General features: G+C 37.6%; 1 non-coding gene across 1 annotated transcript; it reads left to right on the plus strand.

Moving 5' to 3' along the window:
* The first annotated feature begins 313 nt into the window (after window positions 1-313).
* Window positions 314-420, plus strand: LOC126065212 (U6 spliceosomal RNA). Its single transcript, XR_007514763.1, has one exon. It is a non-coding gene; the product is annotated as a U6 spliceosomal RNA (small nuclear RNA).
* Window positions 421-9,984: the final 9,564 nt, after the last annotated feature.

Consider the following 9,984-nt stretch of genomic DNA (forward strand, 5'->3'; position numbering starts at 1 on the left):
TATAACTGAAAGAGACAATGCCTAGTACTTTTTCATCTCCATGATCCTTGGTATGTTTGAGTCCATTGTTTCGGCGATTTATTTGGCTGCTAGGTAGTCAGAATCAGGTGATTTTCGAAGTATTGTTAATTAACCCCTACAAGAATTTAGCTCAGGCAGTGAGAAAATCAGATGAAAAAGTAGTCACATAAGCATAGACTGGCAAGAAAAATTTCAACTTTACTTGATTTTATTTGGAAAACTGTAATACCTAACTTACAAGGGGTATAGTGAAGAAAAAACAAGGTATTGTATTTGAAGTACCTAACAGATGGTACTTATTTTGGCAGCACATATCCTAAAATTGAAACAATACAGAGAAGATTAGCATGACTCCTGCACAAGGATGACGCACAAATTGGTGAAGCACTCCATATTAAAAGAAGAAAGATTAAAAAAATAAACAAATACCTGATAGATGTCTGACATATAGTAAAGGATCAAGATACTGTCGCTATTCACTCATTGGGAGTTAAAACAATGTGTGTATTGTTAATAAAGATAGTTGAAGAAGGAAATGAACAAGGTGGATATCTAGGGAAAAACATAAATGTTGTACGAAATGAAAAAGTATGGAAGAAATCTAAGTCTGTATTACCCATGTAGAACAAAGGCATAAAATAAATCATTAGTAGATCTTCAAGAAGAATGCATGTTTGGTGAAAAAAATGGACAGTTTCATAAATATATGTGAATCAAGAAGACAGGGAAGGAAGCTTATTAGCCCCTTGAGAGAGCTTGAAATGAATTCAATGGCAGAAGAGGCAAATGCGGCAAGAAAAATGAATGACTTATTTGTTTTAGTGCTCACTGGGGAGAGCTTGAAGACGAGCTAGAAAGTGAAAAGTTTCCCAAAGGGAGATAGCAAAATCCTAAAACCAAAGAACTGGGAAATCATTTACATAGGTAACGTCTCATAATAACGAAAGCTACAGTTTCTCCAAATTGTTTTATTGGGGCAAATTTTGGTTGAAATGATCTCAAGTGTGAAAGCTCCTACAAACTGATAGAAGTGAGGATAACAGTCAATGGATCCCTGCACATTAAAAGCTATGGAGAATAATCAGGAATATAGAAGACACTTTATGTTCATAGCTGTGCATCACACATTATTTATTATAGAGAAGTAGAAGAAGTTTTGTAAATATACAAAAAGAGTCATATAGTGCAATATGATCATACTTTATTTTCTTCCTTCTACAAGTATTTATTTCCCTAGAGGTTTAATAATTGGCTCTTTTTTTTTCTAATTGTTGTTTTCATAGGATCCTACTCCCAAACTGTCAGAGATGTAAATCTCGTCTGAATATAGTTAAATAGACCAAATAAGGCCTTAGTTCAAGTTCCCCAGAAACAGGAGCCTGAGAAAGGGATTTGGATGCATGTAATTTCTTAAGTGCTTCTAGGAGAAGGGGGGTGATGGAAGCAGAGTTGTCTTGGACAGGAAATAAAACTGAAACAAACCTGTTGCCGTCCAGTCAATTCTGACTCGTAGCGACCCTATAGGACAGAGTAGAACTGCCCCATAGAGTTTCCAGGGAGCACCTGGTGGATTTGAACTGCTGACCCTTTGGCTAGCAGCTGTAGCACTTAACCACTACGCCACCAGGGTTTCCGAACAGAGAACAAGCAAGGATATGATCTTTCAACTGGGGTCTAAGTTGAGCCTGATCCCAAGGAGAGAACTGGAGCGGAGTTACCTCACAGCAGAAAGTTACTAGCAGGGGAATGAGGTGGGGATGTGTGGAGTTTGTAGCCTCCAGGTCATGAAGGCTTCCTCTTGCCCAAGGACAATTCTCCTCAGGAGGGGACAAATATTTGCTTTTAGCATCCACCACCTGAAGGATGGATACACTGATCCAATAAAGTGGATTTGGGCAGAGTACAACTTCCAATACAGGTAAACCCTAAGTTTCTTTGATATTTATTTATTTTTAAATCCTCACAACTGAACCAATGAGCAACATCATGATAAACCGAAGATACTGAAAGATTTCACTTTACTTGGATCCACAATCAATGCCCCTGGAAGTGGCAGTCAATAAATCAAATGACATACTGCATTTGGTAAATCTGTCTTGGAAGAAGTACAGCCAGCATGCTCCTGAGAAGCGAGGACGGTGAGACTGTCTCACGTACTTTGGACATGTTATCAGGAGGCACCAGTCCCTGGAGAAGGATGCCATGATTGGTAAAATAGAGGGTCAGCGAAGAAAAAGAAGAACCTCAATGAAGTGGACTGACAGAGGGGCTGCAATAATGGGTTCAAACGTAGCAATGATTGTGAGTATGGCGCAGGACTGGATGCCATTTTGGTTACATTATGCATAAGGTCGCTAAGAGTCGGAACCGGCTCCATGGCATTTAACAACGCAGCTTTCAATACAGGTAGCCTCTCAGTTTCTTTTCCTTTTTTTTTTTTTTTTCAATTTCTCCCTTCCTTCCTTTAATCATTCATTTGTTATTATTTTTCTTTCTTTATGTCTTCAGACACTGTTCCTGGGCTCCCAAATATCAGTATTTATAGGTTTTTCTCTGGGTATATATGTTGCCAAGATGAGTTCTAGGTTTTAATCATGGGATGGCCAAATTCTCTAGCAAGGAATACTGTATGCTCTTGCTTGAAACACCTCTTGCTTGCTTGAGCATTCTGGAAGCTAAAAAGAGGAAGTGGCCTGCTCGATCACACTTTTCAGCACGTAGGCTTTCATTTATACCTGCCTTTATGTTTGTGCCCTTTTTCTGTTACTGTGGCTGTGACCTCCAGCCCAGTCCACTGTCAGGGTGATAGACAAGAAATGAGCAGAGAGACAAGAAATGAGCAGAGAATCTGGGAGTCTAATTGCTTCTCAAATAGACTTTCAACAAACACTTTTGTTTTCAGTCCCTCTCCTATATCCCTGCCTTCAAAAGTAACCGATTTCTCCAATTTCTGAGCCATTCCAGGGTTTTGTGACACAAAATGTTTTGCATTTAAAAAAAAAAATCTTTTCCTCTTGACTACTGCTTAGCTTTCAACTTTATCTGGTCAGCTAGCTGTGTTGCAATGTATCCTTCTGCTTTCCAGGCATAAAAATTCCTTTGACATCATATCTGCTACCATTCCTTTATCATTCATCTGACTTTTGGGGTTAACCCCCATCTCCCATATTACTCTCATTACAGCATCATTTTGGAAGATAAACTCATATATTCATGCCACCATGTTAAACTAAAAGGCCCTGTTGATTTTAACAAAATACAGATTTTTAATGTGCTTGATTTTTCACTTATGCTGACACAAATTGTAAAATCAACTAGTAGTTATACTTTTAATTGTATTAGATACATCCGCAGATTATCTTTTGTCAGGCAAGGCAAAAAGTAAAAATGCAGTAAAACAAAAATGGTACCATAGTTTTCCTCAGTGACAAGAGTACATCGACATCAATACACATATTTGAATCTATGGGAAAAAGAACTATCATTTGCAGTGTTGGGTTGTTTGTATTTGTATGCTCTTATTCTTCACTTGGTGGCCTAATGGTTATGTGCTATGGCTGCTAACCAAAAGGTTAGCCGTTTGAAGCCCGCAGGTGCTCCTTGGAAACTCTGTGAGGCAGTTCTACTCTGGTCCATAGGGTCGCCATGAGTCGGAATCGACTCGACAGCAGCGGGTTTGGTTTTTTTGGTTATTCCTCACTTATTGACTATCTCATTATATGACGTTGCACGTTTACGACAGTAGTAAAAATCTACTATCTGTTTTGCACATTAACAATGTATGTCTGGCAGTAACGAAGGCTGTGATGGTTGAGGTTATGTGTCAACTTTGCTGGGACATGAATCTCAATGGTTTGGCAGTTATATGATGATGTAATTTAGCTGTTATGTAATGATGTAATCTTGCAGGTATGTAATGTTGTAGTCATCCTCCATTTTGTCATCTGATGTGATCATCCTTCATTTTTGATAATGACCTGTTCTTGGGAAACTAACCATGTCGATAAGTGAGGAATGGCTATAGAAGGTATATCCATCCTGTGGATGTCCTGGTTGATACTGTGTAATGTTCTTCGTGTGGGACCAGGATCAGATTTGGGAACATGCTCAAAATTCTCAGTATGTAGGATTTTGTAATAGGCAAATGTAGGCTACGCTTCTCACTGTTTTTAGTCTGTACATAAGCTTTCAGTCTTTTGCTCCCAGAATAAAATTTTCCAGACTGTATCTTCCCTGTAATATATGCCCATAATAAGAAGAAAACTGTATCTCTCTGGAGGATAATTCAGCCAAGGAAATTCCATTTTTATGAGAAAGCACGGTTCCCCCTGAGAGGGTTGATTGGGTTAGAATCTAAAAACAGAATTCCTGCTGGAGCATTGACAAGGGCATATCACAATAGTCCTGCATTATTATATTTTGATTCTGATATGGAAAAAAAGTATTATTATTATGATCATTAATTTGCTCAAGTAATAATTAAAATATAGATTTATATAATGCTTTATATTTCTCACAGTACTGTCGCATCACTTACTAATTTTACTCTTTAATTACAGTGCTGAAAAGAGGTATAACACATGGCATCATTCACATGTAACAGGCAAAGTAACTGCTGAGTGAATTGCCGAATGCACCGCGTCTATTTATGCGGCAAACCAAAGTCTAGTATTCTTTTAACTACACAATGCTGCTCTCTTTTTATATGCTCTGCACTCATAGACCTCTTACACATACTTTGTTCTAAGATCGTCTTACGTGTTTTTTGGACTTATGTTGCTTTGCAGCTACGGTAAATTCCTTTTAAGTTAGAAGATTATTCTCTTGATAATCACCAACTCTCTATGTCACTTATTAAAATCTATATTTCTTCCATTTAGTAGTTGTTAGCAACTGAACTCCTATCTACCATTAATGTTACCATAAAATGTGGACTTTAGGTTTTCTTTATTTAAAATTTTTTTTTTAATTTAATTGTGTGTATCTATCTCTAAAAAAAGTTTTTTTTTTTTTTATCTACCTCTGTGGCATTCATTCTTGGCTTTGTGCTAGTTCTACTACTACTGTATTAATTATGTTGTCTTTTAATACCTCTCTACCTCCAAGCCTCTCTGAGTTGAATGACTATAGCTTAAGTAGTCCCGAGGGAAGGACTGGATGTTTATTATAACCCCAAAAAGCCTTTGTTTATAAAGTAGCAATCTGGGTAGTGGTTGGAGGATAAGGTCAAAGGAAACATTTGACTTTAGAAAGTGAAATATATTTGGTGGCCATATCAAGTCTCTTAATAATAAGGACCAGCAGTATTGTCGTAAGTCACACTCAGATCTTAAAATAATATGGTCTCTGACATTTAAATGAAATCAGCAATATGGTTCCAAAGTTATAGTTTAGTGGGTTGTGAGGGTACTTGCATACGTCTTAAATGGATGTTCCAGTACCTGTAACATTGAAGGAGTTCCTGGCTGGTGCAAAAGGTTGGAAGTTCAAGTTCACCCAAAGATACCTCAGAAGAAAGGCCTGGCATTCTACTTCTGGAAAACCAGCCATTGAAAATCCTATGGAGCACAGTTCTATTCTGACACACATGGGGTCGCCATGAGTCAGAATTTACTTGACAGCGACTGGTTCACTGGTAACTCTGAAATAATTTTATATACAAGTCCAAATAGTTTGTTGTACACTCCCCAGCAACATTAAAACAAGCAAAAAACGCCCTTCTATTTCTGAAATAATATTTCTTCTGTGGTTTTTACCGAAGGAGAGAATGGAATCATCTGTGTACGTAATATTTTTAATAACACATTGTGGCTTGGGAAAATGCTTGAAGATGTGCAATTGCAAAACGAAGTGGAGAGGTTACTACTGGTACCCCATGGTCTAATGTCACCCAAAGTGGAAGGGTTCAAATGCTTGATTCTTACCGAGTCTATCTTAATCGCGTTCACTTCTGCCATGCAGTCAGTCGATTCTCGAAAAGCTCGAGTTGAAACTAGGGCAGAATTCACCAGGAGCAAAGAATTTAGCTACTTGACTACCAGAAACTACCTTAGAATAAAGAGCAGATTGTTGGCAGGCAAAAATGTTCCAGGATGCTTGAATATTGAGAGTTGCTAAGCCAGAGTCTCAGTAAGGAGCCTATTGGCAAGTGCTGAAGAGACTAAGATGTGTTCTTTATCGAGGTGGTTGTTGTGGAGAGAGAAAGACATGTAGAATTAGAGTGGAACAGAGTCGACAAAGAATCAGAAACACTGGGAAGGTAGGTACACAGGGCCCCAGGAGTGGGGAAGATGGGGCTGAGACAGGTGTTTAATTGGATGTGAGATGGGATGAATAGACCAGAGAGAAGTTTATGTGACGTACAGAAAGATCAGGTTTGGTTAACGAGGTGAGCTTACAGTTACAGGGCTGGAGTTGTAATGGGCGAGTAGTGGAAGTGAAAGGTGAAGTGAGACAAAGGTCTTTGCAAAGCAGAGGACTCTTTACTTTGGCATCTCAGAGTCACGCACTTAGCCTTACCAAACCCAAAAGGAAAATTCCTCTAGAGTCTATGACGATTTTCAAGGACCTCCACAATTGTGTCTTCTGGTTGAAAGATAATAAAGGAAATATCTAAGAATGAAACTGTGGTGTTAGGCCAGGTAAATCTGACATACTTTGGGTCATTACGTCCTTGTTTTTATCTAGGGCAATGGGATGGGAATCATAAAACAGGAGGTATTTCTATTATTATTATAGTCAGGGTCAACCTGGATATTGGTGTTTATTATGACCCAAACAAACTGTAAGCTTTTTTATTTTACATATCATTTAAGTTTAAATCATATGATATCTCCCCTGTGCTAAGTAAAATAGAGGAGTCCTTGAGTGGCGCAAATGGTTAAGTACTTGGCTTCTGACTGAAAGGTTGGTGAGGTACCTTGGAAGAAGGCCTGGCAACCTACTTCTGAAAGATCACTGCCATTGAAACCCCTTTAGAATACAGTTCAACTCTGAACTCTGAAACACAGAGGGCCACTATGAGTCTGAATCAACTAGATGACAACTTTCTTTCTTCTTTTTTTTAGTAAAATAGATGCTTTTTAAAGACTTGTTTTTATTAAAGAAATAAGACATTATTTTCTTGAAGGGATAAATATTTTAAAAGAATTTAAAAATTCTCTTAATTTTGAAAGGAAAAGTGTCCATACATTGCACTTTTTTGTGTGTTTGCTTTTTTTGTTTTTGTTGGTTTACACTGAACATTTAAAATTAGCCTCAGGCTAATTGTGAACATTGTCCCATTATTTTCTATTGCCTTAACCAAGAATGAGTAATTCGCTTTTTAAGAGCACTTACCCTTTCTGTTTCTTTGTTTCTTCAGGTGCAAAATGAGAATATTGGACTACATGATCGCTAAGACATTTTCTGAACTATTTTTCATTCTATCTACACATTGAGTTCATGCTACTTCTTTTAATGCGTACGTAATTCCTTTATTTCATGAATATTCTCCTCTTTCAGACTGGAATTGTTTTATATTTATTTATCCTTTGTCCAGGTACATTAGACATCTATAAGCTTGAAGATTCTATGATACGCTAATCTTACTACCATGATGCTTTGATTTTGTTCTAGGATGCGCCTAATTCCGAAATGGCTACCCCCTTCTTTGCCTTTTTTCTGTTTAGCACTCGGGTCCCTTATGATTAGGTTGAAGCGAATTTCTTCATCTGGCTTATTCAGGTCTCAGTACAGACATTGCACTTCTACAACTTTCTTTTTTTTCATTCTATTTGTATAATTTACTTCCTCAGCGCAAGAACTCAGATGATTCTCTTTGCATTTTCTGTCAATTTTTCCCTTTCTGGAAGTTTGGCGCGTTATGTCTCGTGGACATTTAAAGCCCCTCACCAGCTCCTGTGGAATTACTTTTGTCTGTTTCTTGAAAATGTGAAAACTCATTTACTCGAGCGATTTGATCTATTTTTTGTGTTTCTGTTTTCCCATCCCAACACATAAGGCAACTTGTCTTTGCCACAGCAATTCTGTTTCTCATTTTTTATCATTTACTGAATCGTGGTGGAAGCAGTCTTGGTGGAATTGAGAAAGAATAGTTTTGTTTGCTTTGTCTGTGTCTTTCTTGGTATTCTCCTCTTTTTTTGCATTCATTGGCACAGGTCCCGGTTAAAAATAATTCACGTGTAAGTTTGCTCTATGAACATTGTTTAACAAAGTCAGTATCTGTTCCTTGAGAGTGAGTCCACAGAAATACAGCAGAATGACTTGGAAATGCTGGACTTGAGAAACTGGGCAAAGACTGCGTACTAACGGTTTTACATCAGGTTTTAGGGTCTATAGTTAATGATATTAAAGAAATACTACTTGAAAGATGGTCTTTTTTGCTTTGTATAGTTCTGTTATAATATCTAGAATGAAGAGAAAACGGAATGGAAACAGTTTAAGTAAGACTGGAAAAGTTAGTACAGTTTTGTTCGGAGTCTTTGGTCCCTTCCTCTGAACCATGTCCACATCTTCCATATAAAACAGACAAACTGGTGAAATAACCTGCTATATTCTTAGCCCATTTTGCATTCTGTATTGTCTCTCTGAACATTTTCATGCATTTTTTTCATAGTCTTAATAATGACCTTTTCTTGATCATGAATTATTTGATTATAAGGAACAGAAACCAAATAAAATTACCTAGACAAAATTATGAAAACAGAGGAAACCTCATGGAAATCAACTACAAAAAGCCAGTCTTCACAAGATTTTAAGTACTCAAGGGAAAGCACTATTCTTAACATAAAGCAGGTTATCAACAAATATATTAACTGAACAGGAAAAAATGTGCTAACTTGTGGTTTCTCTGATTTGAATTATCAATGTTTTTCTTCCTTTTATTTATTTATTTATTTTTAGGATTGATTTTGGCATGTAGTAGCCTCAGTGGCAAACCTTTCCAGAGCAAGCACTTAGTCTCTGAGATAAATCCCTAAGTGGGTAGTTTGCTTTGAATTTTCGTAGAATGAAAAAGGTCAGATTTTCACCTAGATATTTGCATTTACACTGAGTGAGCTGAGCTATTCATCCCTGACCACATGGTGATATGTAAACTCTTACATCTTCAGCTTGCAAGTAAAGAGTTTTATTTTAAGCATTTCAAGGTGACCTGTATTCTGAGGAGTTTTATCCCATCATAAACTAAAACCTAACCAAACCCATTGCCTTTGAGTTGATCCTGACTTATAGCGACCCTGCAGGAAAGAGTAGAACTGCCCCATAGGGTTTCTAAGGATGAAATTTTTACAAAAGCAGGCTGCCACCTCTTTCTTTTGCAAAGCAGATTGTGGGTTGAAACCACCAACCTTTTCGTTAGCAGCTGAGTGCTTAAACACTGTGTCACCAGGGCTCCTATTCCATCATCCCAGGGCTGAAATAGTCTTTAACTATGTAGATGGTTACTGGGCAGAACTGCAAATACACTGGGCCCACTGGTATAAACCTTGTATATACTACTGGTATATGGTTGTATAACAATGCCTATTATAATAGTATAAAAAACATAAGAATGTGAGGATGATGCAGGACCAGGCAGCATTTCATTCTGTCATACATAGGGTTGCTATCAGTTGGAACTGACTAGATGGCACCTAACAACAACAACAATATGTGGTTATAAAAATTATTATTGGCATATCTGAGAGCTAAAAGCCACTTGATGTTGTCTTAACTTCCTAGGGCAGCTATTACAGAAATACCACACAAGTGGGTAGCTTTAAAGAACAGAAATTTATTTTCTCACAGTTCTGGAGGCTAGAAGTACAAATTGAGGTCTTGGCCACGTAGATTTCTTCCTTGTTGGTAGCCCTGGATGTTCCTTGGTTGCTTGGTGATTCTCACCTGGCATCTGTCATCCCCCATGTGTGCATGTCTCTGTGTTTAATTTGCTCTTCCTAAAACTCAGAAGTAATTAGATTT

This window comes from Elephas maximus, chromosome 21, assembly GCF_024166365.1.
Source record: "Elephas maximus indicus isolate mEleMax1 chromosome 21, mEleMax1 primary haplotype, whole genome shotgun sequence".
Lineage (NCBI taxonomy): Eukaryota > Metazoa > Chordata > Mammalia > Proboscidea > Elephantidae > Elephas > Elephas maximus.